A 26,676-nucleotide genomic window follows, 5' to 3' on the forward strand; every position below is an offset into this window, starting at 1 on the left:
TTTATCCCTTTCTGCGTGATTCCGTGTCATATCATTTTTTTAGTCGAGACAGCGCAGCCTCTCTACGTGTTCCACTACTGCTTCTTTAGCTGCCAACAGTTCCTCTTGTCTCTATTCTCCGGTCTCTCCCTTTCAATTTCCCGGAGGCGTTGTTCCGCTGACATTGTGTCCCGCACAGCATGGTGTCTAACCTGACATGTAGCTTGTGTAGGTGCGAGAAAAAGGAATAGTCTCTGTCCCCTGGATGTTGTGCCCTCCAAGTGTCTCTCAGCCCCTACTGATGCTGCCAGTTCCTGCGTTCTTACACAGTTATAGCAACGGGTGAGTCTGACAAAGGCAGATGAGAACGGTTGAGATCCACATTCTCAACACAATTATAGTCCTATCTCAGTATCAACAAGCCAGTCAGGGCCTGCGCCAATGTACTTGAGAGGGTTGCCAGGAATGAGATTTGGTCAGTATTTGGCCCATATACACTACCAATCGCCGCATCTTTCCCATCAAGTTTGCCTATTAGGAACACGTATCGCCCCTCTGGGTCAATTATTTGCTTAGTGCAGTGGACGGGTACTCCTGCTCTCACCTAGACTAGAGCTCCCCTAGCAAATGCTGAATAATTTGTGTAGTACAGTTGTCCCCGCCATCTACGTTGTAGCGCAGCCCCAGCTTTCGCATTTATATGTGACTCCTGTAACATTGCAATTTATGCCCCTCTGCGTACTAGGTATGCATGTATCTTGTGACGCTTTGTTATGGTGTCCAAACCTCGTATATTCCAAAAGATGCACTTAAGGTCTGTGGTGGGTACCATTGGGCTGGAGCTAACAACTCACTAGCATCTTTCCTACCCAAGACATGCCTGGCCCCTAATTAGAACCCCTGAAACAAACAAACTTCCCAACTCCCACTCCACAGGACAGGTAAAAGTAGTCCCAACCAAACTTGAAAAAAGAAAAGGTCTCTGCTAACTTTGTGGTTGTGGAGACTGCCAGCCAGCCCCAGCAGCCCCATGAACCAGGTCCCCCCCATCCCTATATATGGATCTTCTGGCCCAGATCCCCACTCATTCCACCACCTGCCTTCCGGGAGGATCCCCCGCCCCATCCCCAGATCCGCACCAAAAGGATATAGCCTGCTAGGAACAATGTTCCATCCACCTCCACAGTCCTCGCTCATACGATGTCATTGACACATTTAGGCATTATCTTTGGTAGGTACGTCTCCGAGTCTACAGCCACACTGGTTGCCTAGGAGCAATCTGACTCTTGGTCGCTCCTAGTTGATCTGGGGCTGGATCACGACTGACTGAGCTCTGCCACCGCCTTGAGGGTTTTGTGTCGCTCCTCCCGGACTCCTTTGGAGGAAGGCACTCCAGACTTGCCCGGCCCCCCATCTCTCTTCTTTGTTGCTGACCCCGGGGAGTTCCCTCGTGAGCCACGCCATGGGTAAGAGTCCAGCTACTCCCAACACTCCTGTGGCGTCTGAAAGAACTGCACCCCTGTCTGGCTGACCACCCTCAGCTGGGCCGGGAACAACATGGCATATGGCATTTGTGGCTGTCGTAGTTTCTTTTTAACCGCCAGGAATGTGGCTCTCTACCTTTGTACTTCCCTAGTGAAGTTGGGGAACACCATTACTTTACTTTTTCCGACTTTTAGATTAGTTTTCTGGCAAGCTTGCTTCAGGATGTGGTCTCGGTCTCTGAAGTGAAGCAGCCGTGCCACTATTGGTCGTGGCGGAGCTCCCGGTCTGGGGGGGCCTGTATGGGACCCTATGCGCCTGTTCTGGTGCATAAAATGGGGAGAGGCCCTCTGGGGCCACTTCTGCTTTCAACCAGGCTTCCAGAAACTGCACCATGCTGTTTCCTTCTTCCCACTCTGGTATTCCCGCTATACGCAGGTTATCCCTAAGAGACCTGCCTTCGCTGTCTTCTGCCCTCACCTCCAGATTTCATACCTTGGATACGATATCCTTGAGGGATTTCAGCAGTTCCGTCACCTCTATGGGAAGATCAGAAATTGTCCATTCTGTATTCGTTACTCTCTCTGATAATCGACGGTGGTCATCGTTCAGTCAATTAAGTCTGTGCCAATGGCATCAGTTTTTGTTTCTAGCGCTTCGCGAGAGGCTGTGATGGCCTCTATTATATCTGTCAGCGTAGGATGTGTGATAGGAGCATCCTTCACCAATTCTGGACAGTCCTCGTCCTCATCTGTCTGGGCGCTTCCCCCTCCAATGTTAAGGGTGCTGTGCCCCCTTCGCTTTAGTACTTTCCTCATACTTGCAGGCGACCACTTCTCTCTGCGGGTTAGGCTTCACATGGGGGGGGGGGAGCGGCTGTCCCTCACCGTCTTCGGCTCTCCTCTATCTCACTGGGGTGTGTTACACAGTGTCTCCCTCTAGTCGCCTAAGATTACTGGACTTGCTCACCTTTTTTAGCCAGCTTTTATTAGCAGGCTCCAGTGCCCTGGAAGTATCTGTGATTCTGGAGGCTTCTCAGAATGCCTGTTAGGTCAGGTTAGAACCATGGGCCACTTCTCCGGCCACCTCCTCTCGCCCTCTATATTCGGTGCATCTCAAGGTCTGGTCTGTCTCTCCCACCACTGGTGCTCTGGACTCTTCTTGGGCCCTTCTTGGCCTATTCCTCCTGGTTCCTCTCCCCCAACCATCGTCTGGTCTCAGACAGTTATGGCAACTGCAGGGACTCCACTAGCGTCCTTATCCCAGGGCTGTGCTGCGTGCTCCTGGTGGGCCTGCTCACCATTCGCCCCTTTTGTTGCTTCTATTGAGATGCCCCTTGGATTTGCAGCCTGACGGGCCAGTCATGGGGTTCGAGGTGTTGTCCTCTAGCACCTCTTCAATCAGTGTCCACATCGTGCAGGGGGTATTTCCTGAGCCCGCTGTCCACACTGTGGCTCCCCTGAGCCCTCCTCTCGTTATTGGGCGTTATTGGGCTGCCCCCACCGTGATTACTGATGGCCTCTCTCCGCCGAACTACTAGCAATCTTGCAGCGCTCGCAGCCCTGTAGCAGGCCTTTTATTTGTACCTGTCTCTTTTGTGTGCAAGTTTACTAGGGCTCTTGGCCCCACCACCGCCACCCTGTACAGGCTAAATGCCTCCGCTGCCCACCTGTCAGGCACTGTGCTCCCTAAGACCCCTCCATCCTCTGACGCGTGTGTCGGCCAGGCCCTGCATTCTCAGAGCCCGTGAGTGTTTCTGTCCAATCCTCAGCGCTTCTCCACGTTAGGCCGCACTTCAATTACTCGCCCCAGCTGCAGTTTTATCAGCTTCTACCGCTCCATGCGGCCGCAGGGGGAACCCGGAGCCTCCCAGGTGATTGCCGCTCCAGATCGCGGCTGCACTGGGCTTCCCCCACAGCCTTCCTTCTTTGCTGGAGCTGGGCCGGCACCTCTACAGCCCACGGCCGGGTTGCTGCTATCAGGGCCGCTCTCCTCTGCTCTCTGACTCCGCCGGCACCCCTCCGCTGGACGCAGCAGGTACTTCCTGAATCAGTGGCGGACCGCTCAGGGCGAGGCCGCCAGAAGCCTGATTCCGGCACTGCCAAGCGAATAGCTGAACCCGTTGGGCTCACTCCTCGCGGGCTCCCATCTTCAAGACCCGTTATTCAAGGTGGGTACAATTTTGTTTGCGGCGTCTCACTGTTGTACTTTGCTAAGCCCCGCTTATTCGCGGAGCGTGGCCCCCGAGTTTGGAGTGGAAATGCTCCGCAATGTCTCTCCCACTACTCCAGCCGGTTTTGAGTGGGGCTGGGGCACAGGATTTTGTCGGATGGGGAAAACTCCGGGTAGAGCTCCGCAACCCGCTTCCAGCTAGATCAGCACCTAGCCACGCCCCCACATAAAGATTTTTAGGTCTCGCCTGGCGAAAGCAGCGCATGCACTACTCTCACCATGGAGAGGACCTTTTGTAATTGGTTCTCCCCGTGGGCTTACGTGCACGCGTATGCATGGACAAAGATGGCTGCTTTCGCCATCTGTCCAAAGCAGACAGCATGAACGTGTCCATGGGACAGTCCACCGCCATCTTGTTAAACACGCCGGCTCTGGCTCCGTCAAGAGATGTGCGCGCGCACACTTTAAACCCGGCATGCTTTCACTTTAAACAGTGCACGCCAATCACCGGATGGCCCCTTTAAGTGTGCATCAACATAACTAAGCTTTGCGAAGATTGATTTGAGGTTTACATGGACTAACATGCGATGTCTGAAGTTTACAGTTGGGTACAAACTTCACTAGAAATTAGGTTGCTTAAATTTATTGCAGTCGCAACCCAGTGACGGTCCTCTCAGGCTAGGCAGCTGCTCCCAGCGGATATCTGGAATCTCCTCACTGGGAGACATAGACGAAAGGAAAGGTAAACATTCTAGACTGATGAAGTCAGAACATTTACAGTGGCTAAAGTACAATTTTCACCTATTTGCCTGGACTATCTGAAACTCTCCGTGACTTTAATAAGTACAGTGTCTCAGGTTTAAGGTATGATGTGAACTTGCAGGAATGAAAAATGGTATGTGTGGGAAGGACAACATTCCCAGCACTTTTGTGTGACCTCAAAGATGTGCAGAGGTTTGTGCATGTGTGGTATCTTTATATTGTGATATCTTTACTATTAACATGTAGAATTACTTTGTATGCAGGACATTTACATGAGTATGCTGAGAATGTAGACTTTTCTGTGGAATGACTACAGGGGCCAGCTGGTGGCTAGATTACGTAATGGCTGGGACTTTTCTTGCAACCTGATGAACTTCATTAAACTACCGTTTAAACCTCAACTATCCTCAGTGTGGCCATCTTCATCACATTGGCAATGAACTGGACCATCATCACACATCGCTAGAAAGCCCACTCTGGTCTTGTGTCAAGCTCAGAAAAGTTGCCATCAGCAGAAGATCAGAGGAAAAAAGAAACCTCTCAACACCGGAACTTCTCTGACTTTGAGATCATATTTAAGATAAGGTCTATATTTTAAGACGTTTCATGAAACTTTTTGCTCTTATGTTGCCCGTTATGGCCGCAGCATTTAGCACTGCATGTATGTGAGGGCGCGTGACAGTGGTGCTTGCAGTACAAAACCTTCACGTGCAGGACAAGTTGATACCTTGAAAGTAGAAGCTGGTGAGCACCTCGCGTGTGATGGGGAAATACTGGCACCCTCCCAGGAGCAAATTAATGAAACTCACCAGACATAGCAGGTTTGCTCAGAAACAGAGTAACATTTATTTATTGGTACCAAAAGCATGCATCATTGATAATTAGCAAGGAAGAAGTCAGATCTGCCACCTTAGGGGCTCTCAGACTGCTTCCTCCCAGAGTGACAGGTTTCTAGGTGCTATATACATTGAGTAATGCCATGTCAGCGGAACTAGAATAAGGCACCAAGACAAATATGCCTAACATGGATGTGCAATGTATGCACCATGCAAATTATAAACAGCAAGATATGGGCAGACCAGAAAGGCTGGCTCAGCACTGTGTAAGCAACTTGCACAACCAGATTTATAAATATCATGTAGTCAGGAGAGGCAAAGTGACCTCTAAGGGATACAGAATAGCTTGTTGAAGCTTGTCCAGTCAAGGTCAGATAGGAAGCCCTTTGGAGCTCCAGGCCTCATGTTAATGTGATATATCTTAGCATGATATCTTTTGAAGTGCATACACATGAATTTATATGGATATTCATATATATTTTGCAACAATCCTCCCTTTTGGATAGACCTATCCAACATTAATGTAAAACCAAAATATATATATGTATATATGAAGGAAACATTAGTTACATACAGCATGCACCTACCCCGTTGCAGACATATTCCAGCTCGCGTCACCCATAGCCCCTCTTCTTTTCTTTTGAACACTTTGTGACATCGGCTGCTATATTCCTCTCATGGCACTTCTCAGCAAGTTGTACATCATGCTGCCAACACCTGCAAGCTGTACATCAGGCCGCACTAGTTACTCACAGAAGATTGGACACGTCGCACGGTGCATTACCATTGTTTGTCTACATTGTTCTGCCATCGCTCGACTAGTGATACTCAACTGGTTGTCGCAGCAACTAGTAGCACTGAGACCGCGTACACTGGGAACTGCACTACCGAGTGCAAACACAAAACTGCTCGACAGAGCACGAAGAGTTTACCTCGCTTCACTGTTTCAGTGCAAAGACTCACAAAGCTTAAAGAATATTAGTAAGGTTGTTGATATTCAAGGTTAATTTTGTGTTCTTACAGAGAAGAATGTTGTCAGATGTCTGAATGGACATTGGCGTTAAATATTTATTCCAACTGTTCTAGCTTGTTTTAACAAATGTTAAAACTGTGATAATTAAGCCATTGGAGCATGTCTATTATAAACAAGCATTGAAAATGCAATAGGTCTCGCATTTAATTAAGTTAAAGCCATTTGCTTTGCTAATGGTATTGATTAGTAAATCAAATGGCTTTAACTTAATGAAAGGCGAGACCTATTGCATTTTTAATGCTTGTTTTCCTCTGTCGCTTCAGCCCAAGCCTCCCAGGAGAGGGGATCCTCCCTCTGAGCTGCCTTGAAGTTCCTGTTGGATTCCTATAGAACAGGGGTACTCAAAGTACGGCCCGCGGGCCAGTAGCGGCCAGGCAAGCCTTCAGTGGCGGCCCACGGAGCTTGAGACATCGCACCTGTGTAGTTTTTTTTTTAACTTCAGCAAACACCTCAGGGAGCAGCAGTGCGAGTCAGAGACACTGCTCTGTGGGGGCCTGGGCGATTCCAGCCACAGTCAAGAGTGGAGCTGCAGGGGCGCTAAGAGGTGAACAAAGCCTCATTAACAAACAAATGGTCGTTTAAAGACCTGTTAAGTACTGGGGTGCCCTGGAGGCTGTGTCAGCCAGGCTGACTGCACAGGGTAGAGGGGGTGGGAGGGGGGAGGACAGCAGGAACTGAGAGCTGGGTGAGGTGGGAGGACAGAGCAGGGAGTGAGAGCCCGGGTGAGGGAGGTGGAGGGCAGAGCAGGGAGTGAGAGCTGGGTGAGGTGGGAGGACAGAGCAGGGAGTGAGAGCCCGGGTGAGGGAGGTGGAGGGCAGAGCAGGGAGTGAGAGCTGGGTGAGGGAGGTGGAGGGCAGAGCAGGGAGTGAGAGCTGGGTGAGGGAGGTGGAGGGCAGAGCAGGGAGTGAGAGCTGGGTGAGGTGGGAGGGCAGAACAGGGAGTGAGAGCCTGGGTGAGGGAGGTGGAGGGCAGAGCAGGGAGTGAGAGCCCGGGTGAGGGAGGTGGAGGGCAGAGCAGGGAATGAGAGCCCTGGTGAAGGAGGTGGAGGGCAGAGCAGGGAGTGAGAGCCGGGTGAGGGAGGTGGAGGGCAGCAGGGAGTGAGAGCCTGGGTGAGGGAGGTGGAGGGCAGCAGTGAGTGAGAGCCCGGGTGAGGGAGGTGGAGGGCAGAGCAGGGAGTGAGAGCCCGGGTGAGGGAGGTGGAGGGCAGAGCAGGGAGTGAGAGCCTGGGTGAGGGAGGTGGAGGGCAGAGCAGGGAGTGAGAGCCTGGGTAAGGGAGGTGGCGGGCAGCAGGGAGTGAGAGCCAGGTGAGGTGGGACAGCAGAGCAGAGAGTGAGAGCCCGGGTGAGGGAGGTGGGAGGGCAGAGCAAGGAGTGAGAGCCGGGTGAGGTGGGAGGGCAGAGCAGGGAGTGAGAGCCCTGTGAGGTGGGAGGGCAATGCAGGGAGTGAGAGCCCGGGTGAAGGAGGTGGAGGGCAGCAGGGAATGAGAGCCGGGTGAGGTGACAGAGGGCAGCAGGGAGTTAGAGCTGGGTGAGGGAGGTGGGAGCGCAGCAGGGAGTGAGAGCCGGGTGAGGTGACAGAGGGCAGCAGGGAGTGAGAGCTGGGTGAGGTGAGACAGATAGAGACAGAGACAGATAAAGACATAAAGAGACAGATAGAGGCAGAGACAGATAGAGACATAAAGAGACAGATAGAGGCAGAGACAGATAGAGACAGGGACAGACGGAGCTAGATAGGGGCAGAGACAGATAGAGGCAGAGACAGACAGCGATAGAGACAGACAGCGATAGAGACAGACAGAGAGAGAGACAGACAGAGAGAGAGACAGACAGAGAGAGAGACAGAGGGAGAGAGAGACAGAGGGAGAGAGGGAGACAGACATAGGAAGGGATGGAGACAGACTGAGAGAGACAGACAGAGGGAGACAGACAGAGGGAGAGAGGGAGACAGACAGAGGGTGACAGACAAAGGGAGGGAGACAGACAGAGGGAGCGAGACAGACAGAGGGAGGGAGACAGAGGGAGGGAGGGAGACAGAAGGAGACAGACAGGGGGAGGCAGAGGGAGACAGACAGAGGGAGACAGAGGGAGAGAGGGAGACAGACAGAGGGAGGGAGACGGACAGAGGGAGGGAGACAGACAGACAGACAGACAGAGGGAGGGAGACAGAAAGACAGAGGGAGACAGAGGGAGGGAGGGAGACAGACAGAGGGAAGGAGGGAGGGAGACAGAGGGAGGGAGACAGAGGGAGGGAGAGAGGGAGACAGAGGGAGGGAGTGAGGGAGACAGAGGGAGGGAGGGAGACAGAGGGAGGCAGAGGGATAGAGGGAGACAGACAGAGGGAGATAGACAGAGGGAAGGAGACAGAGGGAGAGAGGGAGGGAGACAGGGGGAGACAGACAGAGGGAGACAGACACAGACAGACGGACAGAGACAGACAGACAGAGGGAGGGAGACAGACAGACAGAGGGAGGGAGACAGAAAGACAGAGGGAGACAGACAGAGGGAGGGAGACAGAGGGAGGGAGGGAGACAGACAGAGGGAGGTAGACAGAAAGACAGAGTGAGACAGACAGAGGGAGGGAGACCGACAGAGGGAGGGAGGGAGACAGACAGAGGGAGGAAGGGAGACAGAGCGAGGGAGGGAGGGACACAGACAGAGGGAGGGAGACAGAGGGAGAGAGGGAGGGAGACAGAGGGAGACAGACAGAGGGAGACAGACAGACAGAGACAGACAGACAGAGGGAGGGAGACAGACAGACAGAGGGAGGGATGGAGACAGACAGAGGGAGGGAGGGAGACAGACAGAGGGAGGGAGACAGAGGGAGAGAGGGAGGGAGACAGAGGGAGACAGACAGAGGGAGACAGACAGACAGAGACAGACAGACAGAGGGAGGGAGACAGACAGACAGAGGGAGGGAGACAGAAAGACAGAGGGAGACAGACAGACAGAGGGAGGGAGGGAGACAGACAGAGGGAGGTAGACAGAAAGACAGAGTGAGACAGACAGATGGAGGGAGGGAGACAGAGAGAGGGAGGAAGGGAGACAGAGAGAGGGATGGAGACAGACATAGGGAGGAAGGGAGACAGACAGAGGGCAGACAGAGGGATGGAGACAGAGGGAGATGGACAGTGGGACACAGATAGAGGGAGACAGATGGAGGGAGACGGAGAGAGGGAGACAGATGGAGGGAGACGGAGAGAGGGAAGGAAAGAGAGGGAGGGAGACAAAGAGAGAAAGAGAGGTAAGACAGAGAGAGAGACAGAGGGAAACAGAGAGAGAGGGAAGGAGGGAGCGAGAGAGAGAGATGGAAGGAGGGAGACAGAGGGAGGGGGAGAGAGAGAGAGAGAGACAGAGAGATGTGGGTGTATGCTGGTCTGTTGGCTCAGTGGATGAACGCGTCAGCTGCAGGGGCCTGTGTTCAACTTCATGGTCACAGTTTTTTTCTTTCTAGCCCCTTTCCCCTCCCCCACTGACCCCGCCTCCACCGGTGCGGCCCTCGGCCACAAACCACACTGTAAATTTGGCCCCCGAGAGAAAGTTTGTGAGTACCCATGCTATAGAACCTCACCCTTACAGGTGGGGAAAGTGGGTATACCCTTTTTCTCTATTCACCGTTTTTGCTTTCTACTCTTATTTAGGAGTAGCTTATTCATTTGTGTCTGTGTTTTAAAAAGGGGTCCCTTCCCACTACAATTTGTTTTTCTTCCAAGTGTCCTGCACCAGGGACTCCAACCAAGGGGCATAACACAGGCCTCCGCACCTCCTGGGGTGCGGGAGGGCCCTGAGCTGCAGGGGGCCGCATCAGCACAGTACTCTCATCCGAGAGCTCCTGATAAGATCCGAAGGGGCCTCCATGCACCTTGCAGGAGGGCCATCTCTAATTTTGTTACGCCACTGCTCCAACCTGGAATAATCAGTGCCCACAAATAAAGGTTCTGGTAACTTGTGAATCAGGACTACTGTAATCGGTAGAGGAGGCTGTCCATTTTTCCCTATGTCCACTTGTTTTAAGATATTCCTTTTTATAACCATGAACACATTGTATAGTTATGATTCCCTTCTGAGTTGGGTTGTCCCCTTTCAAGGCCTGATGTCTCATAATGGTCTGTCAGCATCCGGTATCCAGTAAAGCATTTACAGGATTATCGGTGACCTTCAGGGAACAGTAATAATGACTATTCTGATCATGCTTCACAGGTTTTGATATCCCTATCTATATGGGCCCAGGTTTCTGTGGACAAAACCCAGCTATGAGACCCCATCCACCTGAATGATAGTGCTGGGGACCGGTGACAATGGGGGTGTCACTGGTTCTCAGTGCTATCTTTGCGCCTATTGCTTTTATTTACCTTTTCTGTTGGTATCCCTTTTCCCTTGGTGCAACTCTCTACTCAATTACACATTCTATTGTTGAGCTCTAGCATAGGTCCCAGCTGTCTCAACAGCAGTTTCTAGCGTGAGGTTGCTATGTTGTTCCACCCATGTCTGGATAGCGGGATGGAGAAAGTTGAGAAATGTTCCACGTATATCTTTTCCAGTATGTCATCTTTTGTTGCTGTCTCGGGTTACAACCATCTATCAGTTAAGTCTTTAACTCTGAAGTATAAGGCCTGGGGTGTTTCACTGGGTCCCTCCCTTATTTTGTGTAATGTGATTCTGTAGGTCTCTTCCTCTGCTCCCAGTCTTTCTAGTATGCTCTTTTTAATGTCAGTGTAGGGGGTGGTTCTTTGTGGATTGACTCCTTGATAATCTGTTTGGAGCTCGCCAGTTAATAAAGGACCCATATACTGTCCACACTGTCCCTCTGGCCATGCTGCAGACTAAGTCATCCTTTCAAAATATTAAAGAAAAAGTCAGGATCTTCACTGTCGGTATATTTCTGAAGGACGACAAAGGGTAAATCTGTATGTCCTGTGGTTGCCCTAACACATTGGCTAGGTTTTCAATGGCTACCATAGCTATCTGTTCAGCTTGAGTTTGTAAAACTTTTTGAAATTACAGTCTATTTTCTGTGGCCACAACCCTAAACTTCTCCAAATCTCTCTCTAGCTGTTTTTGCCATCTGCAAAATTTGAGACAAAGGCCTCCAATACCTCAAATCCCACTTCTAACACCACTCTGTGGAGGGATGGTCAGATATAAGGCTTTGGAGGCTCACCAGATTTGTGAATGATGACTTTCATGTGGCTATAACACACAAATCGTTCCTAAATCAAACATGAAGAACTATGATGGGGAAGTGTTAATGTTCCCAGGTATCACTTGGATGTTGTCTTCTTGTCCTCTCCCCTGGAGAGATGATGTAACCTTACGGCTAGAGCAGTCGATCTCGAAGCTGGGGAACAGGTTTCGAGTCTCTGCAACAATGCGCAACATCCTATGATTCTGGGCAAATCACTTTATCTCCCAGTGCCTAACAAAAAAAATATATGTGTCCATCTGTAACGAAACTGGTGCTCATGTAAAGCGCTCTGATACCTGATATGGATGCAACCGGGGGGTGATCCTCGACTCCACCCTCTCCAAGACCAGGCAAGTCAACGCCGTCTCCGCGTCCTGCTTCAACACCCTCCGAATGCTCCGCAGGATCTTCAAATGGATCCCCCCCGACACGAGAAAAACCATCACCCAGGCCCTCATCACGAGCAGACTCGACTACGGGAACGCCCTCTACTCAAGAACAACAACCAAGCTCCTGAGACGACTACAGCGAATCCAGAACGCCTCAGCACAACTGATCCACGACGTCCCCCGACGCAGCCACATCAAACCCCAACTGAGAGGCCTGCACTGGCTCCCCGTCAACAAGAGGATCACCTTCAAACTCCTCATCCACGCACACAAAGCATTACACAACACCGGACTCACATACCTCAACAACCGACTCAGCTTCTACACCCCCACCCGAAACCTCCGCTCAGCCAACCCCGCCCTCGCCACAGTTCCTCGTAGCCGGAAAGCCACCGCCGGCGTCAGATCCTTCTCCTACCTCGCCGCCAAGACCTGGAACACCCTCCCTACCAGCCTACGACAGACTCAGGACCTGCTGGCCTTCAGGAAACTTCTCAAGACCTGGCTCTTCGATCAGTAGCGATCCCCCCCCACCCACCCCCAGCGCCTTGAGACCCTAACGGGTATATAGCGCGCTTTAGAAATGCAGTGATTGATTGATTGATATCTTCGGGTCTAGTTTTCGCTATATAACACTCTAAAAAAAAAAAAAAGGCCCAACGTTTGTTTAGGTGATATCTATTTCTTCTGTTTACCGGGTTTGCTGGTTTTATGCCACTAACACCCTTGGAAGTAAACCAGAAGACCCAAGTATGTGTTTCTGTGTTTCTATATCTCTCTTTTCTTTAAGATGTTTTTCTCTCCGTTTCTCCTTCCTTGTAGCCCTTCACCACTTGGTTTGCATGGGTGGGAAGTACGCCACTCAACAGAGAGAAGTAGAAAGACCCATAGTTCCCATTTCAGGTGTGGTATTAGCCACACAGTCTTAGGATATAAGATACGTTCTCTTACTTATAACCTTGTTTTTCTCTTTTCCTGTCCTAATATTATCACTAACTAGCTGTTGTTAAGAAATCAAAGAGGAGGATAGTTGTGCTCAATCAACTTTTCAGTTTAAGTATTCCATCATCTCGAATTAGCTAAGTACCCTGGTTAACCATATGTAGGTTATTATTAGTCTGAATGCCATCTTGTTCTTAAATCAATAAATTCAAAACACACATTAAAGCCCAAAGCAAGCACATGTTTTTACTGTGTTTCTTAACTTTCAATAGTATCCATCATCTCGGATGCTTTCTAATCCTAGAGTGTTTTTTTACATCAACTTGCAAAAATCATTGAAAAAAAATTTCTGCCTTTATGAGCATCTAATCACCATTATTTTGCCATAAGTATAGAACAACTACATTGGTTTTTACCTCACAGTCCTCACCTATCAACCCTTCAGTGAGCACTGGCAGGAGGAGGGGAACAGCAAGCAGCCATCAGAAGAGGACAAATTAAGGCAAATCCGTTGTACCAAAAAGCCTCAACTGCACCATCTTCGTGGACAGGAGCCAGACGCCTCCACTTGAATCCACTTTTACCTTGTGATGAACACTGTATTGATGTGCCAAGCCCCAGAGCACAAGAAATCAAGCATCATGGTTGTTTTTCAAAATATTGTTGTCAAAGATATTGTCTTACAAAGATCATGCCCTAGTATTGTTTACAAAAATATGGTGAGATTGGATGTAGATATGCTATTGTTAACACCAATACTAAATGGGGCGATACTTTTGAAACATTATTTAGGACAAAATATTTATGTCAGACCATCGTCTGCTTGTGATATTCTGATCTGATGTCTGCATGGCTGACCAGAAAAATGATTTTAATTCATAGAAACGTTGTACCAAGAAGTACAAGGAGAAATTCACGTATTTAGATCTGTGAGCTGAAATGAAGTAACTATTTGATTTATGGTAACACCTTATTTGGAGGCAAGTATGATTTTAGAGCGTGTTATTGAATATTTTTATAGCATGGCTGTGTTTGTGTTTTTCATGTCTGTGCATTCTGCTACGTGTAATAAGATTCATCTTCATACATTATGTGAATAAGCCTATTTAGTCAGTCTGTCTTGTAGTGAACTGTAGGTACAAAACAAGTATTTGAACAGTTAAACTGTAAGTCTTTTTCTTATTTAAAATCTAGAGTTTTTTACAGAGTGCAGCATGTTTCAAGTCAGGACTAGATGCTACCCTGTAATCGTAAAATGTCAAATGAATATACTTCTTTATAAGAAAGTGGAAAGATGTCAACTATGGGCATATTTTTGAGATACGCATGAAAAGTTACCTTATGTATTGGAGCCTTGCGCACTTTTACTAAGAGCGCTGCTCATGAGTTACATGAACTTGCAACGGGTGGTAGTGACAAACCATGATTGAGGTAATAGTGCATGGCCAGGTTTTTAAGACTTGGCCACAGACTGGGAAACTGTTGGGGATTTATTTTAAAATGGGGGGAGGTGGTGCTCGGAGGACTCTTTGAAGACAGCCGAGTGGGGGAGGCTCTAAAGGCAATCTGAAAAGGACAAAATCTGTATGGGGCACAGTAGGGCTTTGTGACAGTGAAAGGTGCTGGCTTTGGGGGGTCATGGTACTTCTGTGGGGTGTACTATGAGAGAGTTTGGGGTACATGTGGGATGAGTGAAGGTTAGGTCATGGGTAGATTAGTAAACAAGAATGGGAAGTTTCTACAGACCCCTGCTGTATACTGAGCACGAGTTAGACTAGTATGTAATGGGGGAAGAGGGGGCTAAGGTGATTACACCGGGTCCTCGAGTTGAATCTGAATATTTGTTCAGGGTAACAATTTGTGGGGAAGGCGGATTAAAAAGATGTTGTAATGGTCCATCTTGTGCAGATGAAGTGGGGTGGTAAAGTCTGTTGAAAAGATGAAGGGAGCTGGACACATCTGACTGCCACACTATGCCCACACCTTCTAGACAAGGAGGACGGATGGATGCTGGCAAAGGGGAATGTGATACAGTCGTCTTTCCGGCAGCAGTGGCTGAACAGAGCTGTAATATTTAAATTTTAGGAAAACAACAAAAGGCACAGCGGATGCCGTTTAGGACCGAGGGCTAGAAAGGAAATCAGCTGCTTGCTGTGGGAAAGATGTGTTTGAGGAGGGAAGGAGGCTACTTGCTTTTCATCATTAAACGTTAGCACAACTACAAAGATTTGTGGTTATTTTGCTAAGGGCTGTGGTGTAGAGAGAGAAAAGGGACAGGTGTGGAGCCAGGGCAGGTGCACATGAATATCAACAGTCGAACGGGGCTGGATAGGAGTTAAACCAGGAAAACGCAATGCCTGTGAGTGCACGAGGAGGCAGGATTATAAACACTCTGTTGCCACAACTGGATTGGAGGCTACGGCGACATAAAAGGGATCGAGTTTGGCAAAAGATCAAGTTCGGAGTTTTCGTAAAACTTGTTTCATCGATTGGTGGCCGTGAAACAAGCTCAACAATCATATGCTGGATGAACATCTATCTATCTGTAATATAAACGTTCCTCTTGTTTGTCTTTACATAAAAACTAGGTTGACAAGCAAGCAGGGGCTTTAAATAAATAAATAATCATGCTGTATGCTGTCAGCATTACATGAACCCTTAGCAGAATAAAATTGATAAATGGGATTCCCAGCAAAGTGTTTATCTGAAATGAGGTATGATTAATGTGAAGATCATTTGAATGGCATTTGAAACCAATCCATCCAGTCGCATCTCATGAAAAGCAGACAATACAACTGAACGGAAAAAGGACCCAGGAGGTGCTTTAAAACAGCGTACTTTGGATTACAAGCCCTAAAGGTGGCACTCACACTAAACTTTTGCACATCGAGGTCACATCATTTGAAATTATGATGTGTCACAAGGTAAACACCTAGCTTTGACACTTAAAATAGAGCATAGCAGAGACATCTTTGATCATCTGGTGTCCAAATGAATATAACAGTAGGAATGGATTTCTGTTTAGTGCAAAGTTGTATATGGCAGGCGCAGAGTGGAGTGCAGTGGAGTGTCCTGAGGTCGAGTGGAATAGGTTGGTCAGTCTAGAGTGGTGTAGAAAAGCAGGCACAATTTCGTTTGGACAATTAAAAACACAAGTACTTTTAGATGTGTCTTGTTTTAATTAAACTAAAATAAACTTTAGGGGCGAGGTAGTGAAAATAACGTTTTACTCATGCGAGCTTACAAGTTATGAGTCAGTGCGATGCCTCTGAGCTGTTAGTCAGCATGAACAGTTTGCTAGAACAGTATGAATCAGAAATAGCCCAATGCCTGTAAGACATGTTAACTGCAGTTAACCCTTGGTGTTCCAAAACCTCACCCAGAACAAGACAATGAGTAAGACACATGGAAGAAGGACAAGAACAGGAGGGAGGGACACCTCCTCTCCGATTATTCATCAAAAGGAATCTTTTTTGCAAACAGTGAAATGAAACTCGGATTGGCTCCTTGGCTGAAAGAGACATACATGAGGCAACAAACATTATCTACTGGGCATATTGCAAAGCTGTAAACAGCCTTGTCATTCTTTTCTCTTCACTGTCAAATGACCTTCAGATGTCGAAAAGCATCCTGAATTTTGAAGAAATAGGATCAACCTGATGTTTTGAATCCTTCTAGTGCGGAAGGGGGAGCGAGGTGTGAGGGTGGGCAGGTGAGGTGAAGGCTGTGACGTGTCACGTTTGATGGGAGTCAGGCTCCTGGGCGTGTTTGTCATCCCCAGCAGCTGCTGTGCTGGGAGAACATGGTGTGCACATGGGCAATGCCTGTGTCCCCGACGGATTCAGCTCTACATTTGAGATTCTAAAGGGATGCTTTACAAACAGCTGGAACGAGAAATGGTGAAGAAGAACAGCAGCAGGTGAAAGAAGGGGCAGAGATTTAAAGTGTGCTGCATCCCTGGTTCACAGCCCGACATCTTCTAAATAGGGAACTTCAACTAACACCCTCCAAGTGAGCAGACAGGACATACCGGGGGCAACACACACACTACCTCCTCGGGGCCAGCTTACAGCTAAACATAATGCTTCTCACAGGATGCTCTTAAGTTGAAACAAATAACCCGAAAAACATTTCTCTTTTTGTAGTTTTAAATTCTAGCCTACGGGGTATGGGGTAAATGAGAGAGGCAAAGACAGCGCTGGGACCAGCTCGAGATAGCTTTCAGGTTATCAGTGACTGATGGGCTGTTGTGCTGATTCTCATCGGTAATTGTCCCTATACCAGAACCGTCGTTTTAGCTGGAATGCATCGCTGCCACCCCACTAAATGCAGTGTGATCCTGTGCATATAAAAGTATAATTTAGCAAGAAGGAATAATGGGACCCAGGAGAGATGACAAGGTGAAAACAGGGGGGTTGGATGTTTGTATTGTACTGCCCTCTAACCACAGGGGCAACAAGCTAACCTCGTTTGGAAATGGTGAAATGAAAGTGATGCTCTTTCATCAGACAAGCTGCAGATTCTGCTCATCACACAAAATGCCACCTTGTCACAAAAAAAAGGATGGGTTTCATTTAACACTGCTCTCCACCAATGGAGCGGTTGTATAAAGCAAAGCTGGAAATCTACAGGAGTTCAACTGGTTTTAGGAGTTTCACCAGCTTTGAATCCAGGTCACACCATGTCACTCTCTACATTATGTAACTACTGGACTTGGAGGCTGGCAGCTGATTATATATGCCTAGTCTCCCTGGTTCATCAAGAGGCGGGGCATTCATATTCAACTATTAATGAGTTTGCACATGTCCTAAAATGACTGGTTTTGCTACTGAGAGACCCAGCTGTGCACTATACTGCACTTACCCAGTGGTTTTGTGTTATGTGAAATCATTTTTAGTTTGCCCCATGTTCATTATAGACAAGAGTGCCTCAGGTGGAGAAAGGGGCTTTCTACGGTATAACATATCTCATTACTGCTATGTGTTGTGTACACATTTTTACAGGCGATAAGCCTCTTTTAAACTAATTACATGAGCTTGTGCTGCCATTAGTATGCATTTAACAAACACATATGGAAATTAGTTCCATCTCATACTAAGTGCAATTAAAGAAATGAAATCTGAATATTTACAAAGAGCATAACAACATTCACATTTCGCAACCACATAACAAGAATAAACAGCTAACTTCCTACAGAGGCTAGTGTTCATGAGGGAAACGCAAACGATATATCTGCTAATCTTCCACTGACAGTACTTTAAGGGCTGTGCTATTCCACTGATAACTTGTGTATTTTAAGCACTTTATTGGACTGTTGCTGGTAGTGGTTGCGGTGATGTGAGATTTCATCAGAAAAGGATTTTGATGGCAGAAAATGGCAACTTTACAAAGAGTTATGTTGGTAGCACAAAGGTGTTTTTTTTAAGTCTGTGAAATTACCTTGTTTTCGGGATTTTTCACTGATTCCTGATTTGAAAATGTGTGTTACAAACATGTCTCATAATCTCCCTAGGGTGTTTGTTGTCTCTGCACACAGTAAATGCAAAGAGCAAGTGAAGTGAGAAAATAAATGTACTAGTGCGAAAGAGAAACAGTTCCTGTGCACATAATATGGCAAGAACACATATCCCATCACACCTGGGATCAATGTACATTGTGGGAATTTTGCTGAGACTGCCTTCCCCCCTCCCCCGTGCTGATTTTGTGTTCGTTGTATTTAGTTCCAAGTGTTCCTACAGGCAACTTGCATATCCTTTAGTGTGAAAATGTCATTGTTAGTGCCTGTTGTAGCTGCATTTCTTTATCAGTGAGAGCAAACAGAATGGTATACTTAAAAAACATGTATTTAAATACTATCACCACCACCAACATTGCTGGAAACAGTGATAAATAACAGCAATTGTTTGATAGAATAAAAATAATCACTTTCCTTTTGCAACTATCCCAACGATTATACATGATCAAACGAGTTTTTGGAGAGGAGATACAAAACATTGCTACTAAATCGATAAAATATTATCGTTGAAGAGGTGGGGGTGTATTTAAATTCTATAAAAACTAATTGTATGTAGGATTCTGCAGCAAAACCAAAATATTTATATTTCAAGTGAGTCTTGTAGAACATTTATTTAGGTAAATGTCATTCCCCCTAAATTCCTTATTTATTATTTCTCTCCCAGTTAGGCAGTTTTCTGCCCACGATGCATCTACGAGAAAAAATACCATAAAGAAACGCCCTGTTTATGTGTCATGTGTTAAATGATTCGTAAGTGCAACAGGCAGTAGTTGTTTTGAGGCATAATTAACTGAAGTAGCATTTCAGCCCAGAGGCTTGCATGGCAAAAAGTGAAAAACAAACAGTACTCTAAAAGTGAAAAACAAACAGTACACTCAAAATAGGTAGCAGGAGGTCTGAATGTTTATCAAAAAGGATTGTTTTAGACAGGACGTGGATACCTCCTGGAGTGGGAAGAATCTACAAAATTCAGATTCATCAATTAAAGTGGTTTAGTTTTACTTTATGTTTCGTTTTATTTTGTTGAATTGAAATTAGATCTCATAGTATCATGAAATCAACACACACTGTTTTAAAACCATGTTTTCTCAGCTGTAAAAAAATACACGTCTGTGGGGGCAGCATGAACAAACTGGGATTGTGCATTATTTGTTACGAATTAATAAATTACTTTATTATTTGCACTGCTTGAGGCACTTTAGAACTTGTCTGACAAATTAGAAACCACATATTTTCACCATCCCTTGAACTGTAATTGATTAAAGAAGAAATACGGAATGTGGACATCAACAAAAATAATGAAAGGGGCAAGATAAGGACTAAAATACACTCAAATGATTCACAATTCTAACCTAATTTTCATTCTGAAAAACACCTACATCAAAGATTTGGAAATAATTACATTTCAACGACAGTGAACGAGATACAGTGAGCACTAGAGGAGTCTGTGTGATTAATTAGAACATTTGTATATCAAACAAAGATAGTTGCAGCTATGGAAGGGCGAGAGGGGTGTCCCTGCCATTATTTAAAGCAACTTGAAGCTGACGTTCAGGTCTACAACATCAGCATACAAATTACAAACTATCTGATGCCTGACAAATCCCCCAGAGCTTTTATGACAAAATTAATGTTTTCCTTTTCTTTCCAAGTGTCCCCTTAGTTTGTGAAGAAAGTCCCAAGTGAGGCTCAGTAATAAAGGTTTTTTTTTCTCACTTGTTTCTTCTCTCTGGGGGGAGCACCCCTTAACAAGGATGGGAATCACAGTCAAATAACAATAAAATAATAAAGAAATCCTGTTCCACCGCTGGCGTTAGCAGGAGCCTGCTCCGTCCTGTACACTGCACCATGGTGTGGCGCTCATTTTGTTCTAATTTTTATGGCACACAGACCAGTCCAGCCTATTGATTTTGTTCGGAGGAACATGAAAGGTTTTTTACAGGCCTTCCCTGAGGAAGGGGGGGTTGTAAAAGGTGATACCACCCACCCAGAAAGAATGCCATGTATGCAATTAGGGCCAAACTCCCAGCTAGGGGGGTAGGATTCAAAGGCGGTGGAGAGAGGCAGAAACCCTCCTCCTCCCACGGGCCAGAAATCCATTTAAAGCTCGGAGGCCATCACGACTTATCAATGCTGCCGGGGACCATTAACTCTTTCAGGGCTCCGGACAGAGCAGGCCATGGCCCCCGTCTTGTGTGGGTGGAGCTGCAAGGGGCCTTTAAAAAAAACTGCAGATTCGCTCTGCCCGCCACGGCGTGGACGTGCTTTTCAGCACAATTCACGCCTGGATCTCGGGTATCGATTGGAAGGGAAAGCTGTCACTGCCTCGCCCACTGTCATTCAATCAGGCAGGCCCAGTTTGTCATTTCAACAACTGGTGTGCTCCGCTTTGCGAGGGGTGTTTGAAGTTTACACCCCAAGCCAGGCCTGCGTGTCTGGGAGGGGGCACTTGAGCAGAACAACAATGCCCCTTTCTTTCCTCTCAGATGGCAAACTTAGCCTTTTGGAAAAGGAGAAACCCAATCTTTAGCACTGAAAGGGTTAATCAATACCGTGGCACTTCAGCAGCGTGTGTGGTGGGGTGGGGGAGGGGGCGTGTGGGGTGGAGGTACAGAATGCAGAGTTTAGGAAGGAAATGGGGGTGGGGGATATTACACTCGGTGTAAAATATCCTGATTACCAAAAGCTAAACACAGAAACAGGTGAAGGGGGAAGCAGGGCTCGGGGTGGGATGTTGATTCTCAGGCGCCATTTATAAACTCCTCAGCGCCACTAAAACTGCGGGCATTCTCCGCTCCCTCAAAATGTCTGCTCTGCTGAGGCTCAAACAAATGGGCTTTGTTGTGTTTTTAAATGTATTTTCTGTTCAAAAGTCCCACTCCTATAAAGCGTCTTAAGATGCGATTGTTATGTCTTTTTAAGGTTTTTGCTGCTTTGTACAAGGAAAGAAGTAGATGAATTGTAAATTATAAGAAAATGTGGTCATAAGTGAGCAAATACTGCAAGGCCCCTGGCTTTACAACACTTTAGACCGCGCCTGGCCCTTCTGTCTGCCACAACTGTGAAAACAATAAACATCTGAGAGTTTTTCACTGATCAACTCACACGATCTCTTCTCGCTCGCCCCACGTGAATATTTTGTCAGAAATTCGGGAAGAATAATTGATTTCTTAAGAGCGCGGGGCTTATTTCTGTTTTTGTAAAAAAGTTTTCCCTGGCACTATTTACGCTGTACAAGCAACTTGGTTGGGTTTGCTTGTGTATAACTTATATTTTCTCTTCTTTGTAGCATTGTAATACAGTTGGCTTTAAAAAAAAGTTCAGGTGACAAAATTCTCCCAGTGAAACTTGTAATCCCCTAGATTTTCAGACCACTAGTTTGCCGCTCCTGGCATTATTGTTCAGTTGGTGGAGTTGGACAAAAGTTAGACACACTTGGATGCGTATAGATGTGATTTATTGAAGTCGTTTAAAATATCAGAATAAGCAAACTGAGCATATGTGATAATAGATCACTTACTACGTCGGACTTTTAGATGCACTGCAAAGTTTTTTCACACAGCCTCTAAAAATGTAATGGTATGTAAAAAAAGCTTTAAAGGGTAATGTTTATAAATCAAACCATCATGCATATCCATTTCACGCAGAATGCATATAAACGTGCGAGTGTGTAAATATACAGCTATAAAGAAATGTAAAAAGCACATTTTGCCGCTTTTACTTTTGTATTTCCAAGGTTGAATGAAATGCAACGAGGGCTGAACTCTGGTAGGAATGTGCTACATTATTCCATCTGGCTCGGCATTTGTAAAGTTTTAAGTGGGTGAACTAAACTTTAAGAGCGGTGGTAAAAGTACCAAAAAATGGTAGCGCTCGTGTGATCCCCGTGGATACTTTGTGTGTTTGCCTGACCGAATACACTATAATTCGACTTGGCATTACAAAATTGCACGGTAATAAAGTGTTTTTTTAAACTCTTGAGATAAGTGTCTCGTTCCCGAACCATCGCGTGTTAACATTACAAATGGCAATAGAATTAATTTTTTTTTAAAAAGCATTTACAGACGGACCCTCCAACCATCCAATGCGTGCTTTGCAGCAGCTTCCAGGGGACGTAAGCCCAGAAGGTCCTGGACGGTGGTCGAGATGTCGCATGAGTAAAAACATTGAAGCCACGCCCCCAATGACATCAGACGAACAGTTACGCCAAAAAAACAAGCCCTCTTAAAATCAACTCTGACACTACTTGGCATTTTGCGCAAGGTTTCCTAAACCTCGAGCTGTTGCACCGAGATCATGCCCTTAAAATAAAACTGTGGAGATGTTCGTCTAAAAAAGGGGGATGGGGTGGTGGTGGGTGTGTTGAGGAAAGGGAAAAGGAGATGTGAGGGAGGGAGGGAAGGAAGGAGGCGATAGGGAGAGGCACAGGGGAAGGAGCGCAGATTAATAAAGAGAAGGGCTGTGGGAAGATAGCGAGCAAAGGGGAGGGGCGAGGGGGCCAAGGGGAGAAGTTTAGTATCAAAACAAGTCCTTGGAAGCAGAGGCGCCTCCTCGGTGCTCCAAGACTTCTATGGACCTCGAGCAAAGTTTGGGCTGCAAAGCAGACGTGCGGATCGGGACCCCGGTGGCGAGTTGGTGACGTTTCTGATGATGGACACCCTCTATGTATCTCTCCAGAGGCTGCGCCTGGACGCGCAGAGCACATCTGCCTGGAAGGTAAGCCCAGGGTACCATCTGGAGGAGCGCGTGCGCTGCGAGGGGCTCTTGCAGGAACTCCGGGGGCAGGCTTTCCCAGAAGCCCTCTAAAGCGGGGAGAATATATGTACATTTATTGCCAGCTAAGGGCAAGACATGGCCTTGGGCCAGAGCCTATCTACTTTGAGGGGGGTCCTGGATACACGGAGGCTCTGGGGGTGCAATATTGTTGACAGAAGTTACAAAAGCAACGCCTCCGTATCCTGGGGAACGCCGCACCCTTCACTCTGTGCACTGTGTGATCTTGGCTACTGGCAAGAAAAAAAAACCAATGTGGGGATTCCGGCAGAATGACTGCAACTGTTGTATGGATTTCACTTGATCTAGAAACAAATACGAACTAACGCTGCAGGCTCACCTTTCACTCCAGCTGCCAACCTCCCCTCTTTCTAGGTGACAGTCACCTCTCTATCCAGGACAGTGACAAACCACAAAGGGAGTGCAGTGCTGAGGGCCAGGGGCTCTATGCCGTTTTCCGGGGACTACTGTAGCTATACGAGGCTACCATTTTGCAATCAGAAAAGGCAGTTTTTTAGCAGACACGGGAGCCCCTCTCGCCTCCCACCCCATGGTCCTTTTGAATTCACGCCCTGCTTTACATCAAACGTTTTTTTTTTTGCTGATTAACTGCACAATCAGGTCCCTGCAGATCAGGGGAAGACTGGGGGAGAAGGCAACCTCTTTTCCGGAGAACAATACCATTATTTCAGCTCCATTGGATAGGAATGTCTGGTTTCACAGCTCACTGCCTCTATCCACCCCCCCCCCCCTCTCTCTCTCTCTCTCTCACACTCACACAGCGGTTCACTGATGAAAAGTCCACATTCAAAGAAATATAAATCTATAGCATATTACTTAAGTTTTTTTTATGATATAATACAATTCAAATACCCATGTTTTTATTCCTTCAGATAACGGGGTTTATAGAACTTTAGTCAGCTGGTGTAAACAAGACCTGGATGAAGTAGTGTAAACTTGAATGAATAAATTAATGTAACTCGACAGTACGTAGACAAATTTAGGATTTTGTTCCTAGAGATGCTGAAACATGCATCTTATTTGATAGCACAGAAGATAAACCGTCGTCGTATCTTATGCTCCTGGCACTAAGTGACTCTTCTTGCACAGAGCACGTGTCCTCTGCAACTTCGGGCTTCATGAAGATCCTTTCCTAAGGTTGCTTAGTGTGTGTTTACATTCTATGTTAACGTTCAAAATACATCTCTTCATCCAGCGCGCAGATAAATGTAGTATGTTGTATTTCGAAGACTGTGAGAGAAAGTTCTGCAGCAGAAAAAGCTTATTTTGTAGATTAAATGTATTTTTGTAAGTTTGTCTATTTATATTTGGATGAAAAATATGGCTGTTTTAGACATTTAACATTTCACCTGGTACACTTAGGCGAAAATATTAGACGTGAGGCTATTTAAATTGGAATAGCAATCTCTACTTGTAGCTTACACACACAAGCATACTATAAAACAGTTATGACCAGGTACACCTTGTTTTTTTCGGCATTTTCATATCTATGTACGACGTGGCGAAAAATACATTCTTAAATGGTTGAGATTCACAATATGTGCATATATACATATATATATATAGATGCTATATGCACTAATAAATACTACTGGTGTGAGAATGGAGAGCAAAACAGAAAACATATCACCAAAAGGCGCGCGTGAATGTTTGCGCAAAAATAGAAGATTCTAAGCGCGGTCTGAGCCGTGTAGCGCTCTGCGGGTTCAACATGTGCTCGCAAGCTCTGGCGCGTGTTATATATAGAAGGGGCACTTTCTCCGCCTCCCCCGACGTTGGCCTCAAGTGGAAATATTGACTACATCTTCTGAGGAGATATTTATGCTCAGCCGCTGGTGCATGCGACTCCGCTGAAAACCTACACACGACTCCATGTGCATTGTGTGCCAGGGGTTGTTTAAACTGTCTACTTTTTAAGTGCACCAACTCCGGTACAGCGCCTAGATGTTTAGGAGAACTGTTATTTAGGTGTATAATTATCCTGTATGGCAATTCTAGGACCACATTAACATGTACCTAGTAGCTGTCTTTTTACAACGACCCATACATGTTCGCCATGTGGACATATGTAAGACCCCCAAGATAGCAACACATATGTAGATGACTCTGCATGACACCCCGTGAGATTGACACACCATTTAATGACCCCTAATTATGTCTGAGGATCTCCCCTTACCACACCTGTGCGTGTATTTATGGTGGCTTCCTCAAATAGCGAAATGCCTATATTACCCCCCTCCCCCCATATATCAATCAACAGGAGCCCATGGCATAGCTTTACTACAGCTATCAATATATATATATATATAACTCCGTATTTATGTCACGTGTGTGCAAGACCCTGCAACAGAACCATTTGTGTAGAGCATACAGTGCATGCGCGTACCCCGCTCCCTCCCCCTGGCGTTACAGAAGTAGCGAGTGAGCAGGGTTCCTCAGCTCAGGACCCCTTGAAGCTGCACGGGAGTCAATGGGCTGTGGCTGGGAAAAGGCGGGTAAAGCTCGCGGGAGGCCCTCGGATTTGTGAATGGGGGGTAATGTGTGTGCATTCATTGTTAAAAGAGGCGTCCTCGCGTGACGTCACGACCAATATGCATCCCGGTGAGATTTTCAAACCTCTGCCCGTGAAACCAATTGAAAGGCGGGTGGCAAAGACTAGCGCAAGGAGCGGCCAATGGCAGCTGGGCTATGCTAATGAGCCGCTCGGCCGAGCAGGAGCTGAATGTCAACTAGTCAAAGATGGAGGCTGGAGCGGGGAGGCCATGAGGTGTGCGCCTGGAGGCAGCCCCTCCTTTCCCGTGGGAGTACACCGGCGGAGGCACAGCGCGGGCCTGCGGTCCCGAGACAGCGGCCCTCCCAGACCGGGGAGAGGAAGAAGCTGCGCGTCACGGGCTATCCCACCCCCGCTTTCCGTCAGGTATCGTACACTACGGGTGGGGAGGGGTGCTCACCCCTTGCGGATAAACCTCGTACTCCCTCTTCCACGTGACAAGTCTGGCGCTTGCTCTTTCTATAAAACAGAACTCTAGATGCCCCTCTGCTTTGCACTGGTCCCCCTTTCCAACAGGCTGCACGCGATTCTCCCAATTTATAGTGGCCCCTCGCGCTCAGCGGGTTCGCTTTGAAGTCGTTTCACTCCGCGCGAGCCAACCCTTCGCGCGCAGCCTCACTCGGAGGAGGCTCGCGCCGCGCGTGGCCCCTCGCGCCCACCAGCCTCGTTCTGAAGTAGCTCGCCTAGAGCTGGCCCCTCGTGCTCAGCCTCGCTCTGGGGCGTGACGCGACCCTCCCTTCTAAAGCGACGCGGAATGCGCGTTGTCCCCTCGCTCCGTGTTGTAGATGGCTCTCGCGAGGTCCACCATGTTTTAGTCAGCGGTCCCTAGCGCGCCTCAAGTTCCTCGGGGCCTCGAGCGTTACCGCTTGCCGAGCTGCTGGTACCGACCCCCCCCCCCCCCCCCCCCCTGTTCGCCCAGGGAGCATGCGACTGTTTGGAGGGAAATGGCGGGAGCTCTCAGCGGGGTCGTACAGGGGGGTGGGTGCCTCAAGAATGTATCACGCTGTGCAGAGTTGTAGGGACCCCCTTTTCTGGGACTT

At 47.5% G+C, this 26,676-nt stretch overlaps 2 long non-coding RNA genes across 5 annotated transcripts in view; one reads left to right on the top strand and one right to left on the bottom strand.

Annotated features, from left to right (window-relative positions):
- Window positions 1-26,676, bottom strand: part of LOC144792715 (uncharacterized) — a 493,208-nt gene that overhangs the window by 115,573 nt on the left and 350,959 nt on the right. The gene's annotated exons all lie outside the window — the stretch shown is intronic.
- The window catches only part of LOC144792714 (uncharacterized), a 37,288-nt gene continuing 33,435 nt past the window's right edge, over window positions 22,824-26,676 (top strand). The window contains exon 1 of the long non-coding RNA XR_013602609.1: window positions 22,824-23,007. This is a non-coding gene — a long non-coding RNA (uncharacterized LOC144792714). The remainder of the gene's footprint in view (window positions 23,008-26,676) is intronic.

The sequence above is a fragment of the Lissotriton helveticus genome, chromosome 11 (genome assembly GCF_964261635.1).
Source record: "Lissotriton helveticus chromosome 11, aLisHel1.1, whole genome shotgun sequence".
NCBI lineage: Eukaryota > Metazoa > Chordata > Amphibia > Caudata > Salamandridae > Lissotriton > Lissotriton helveticus.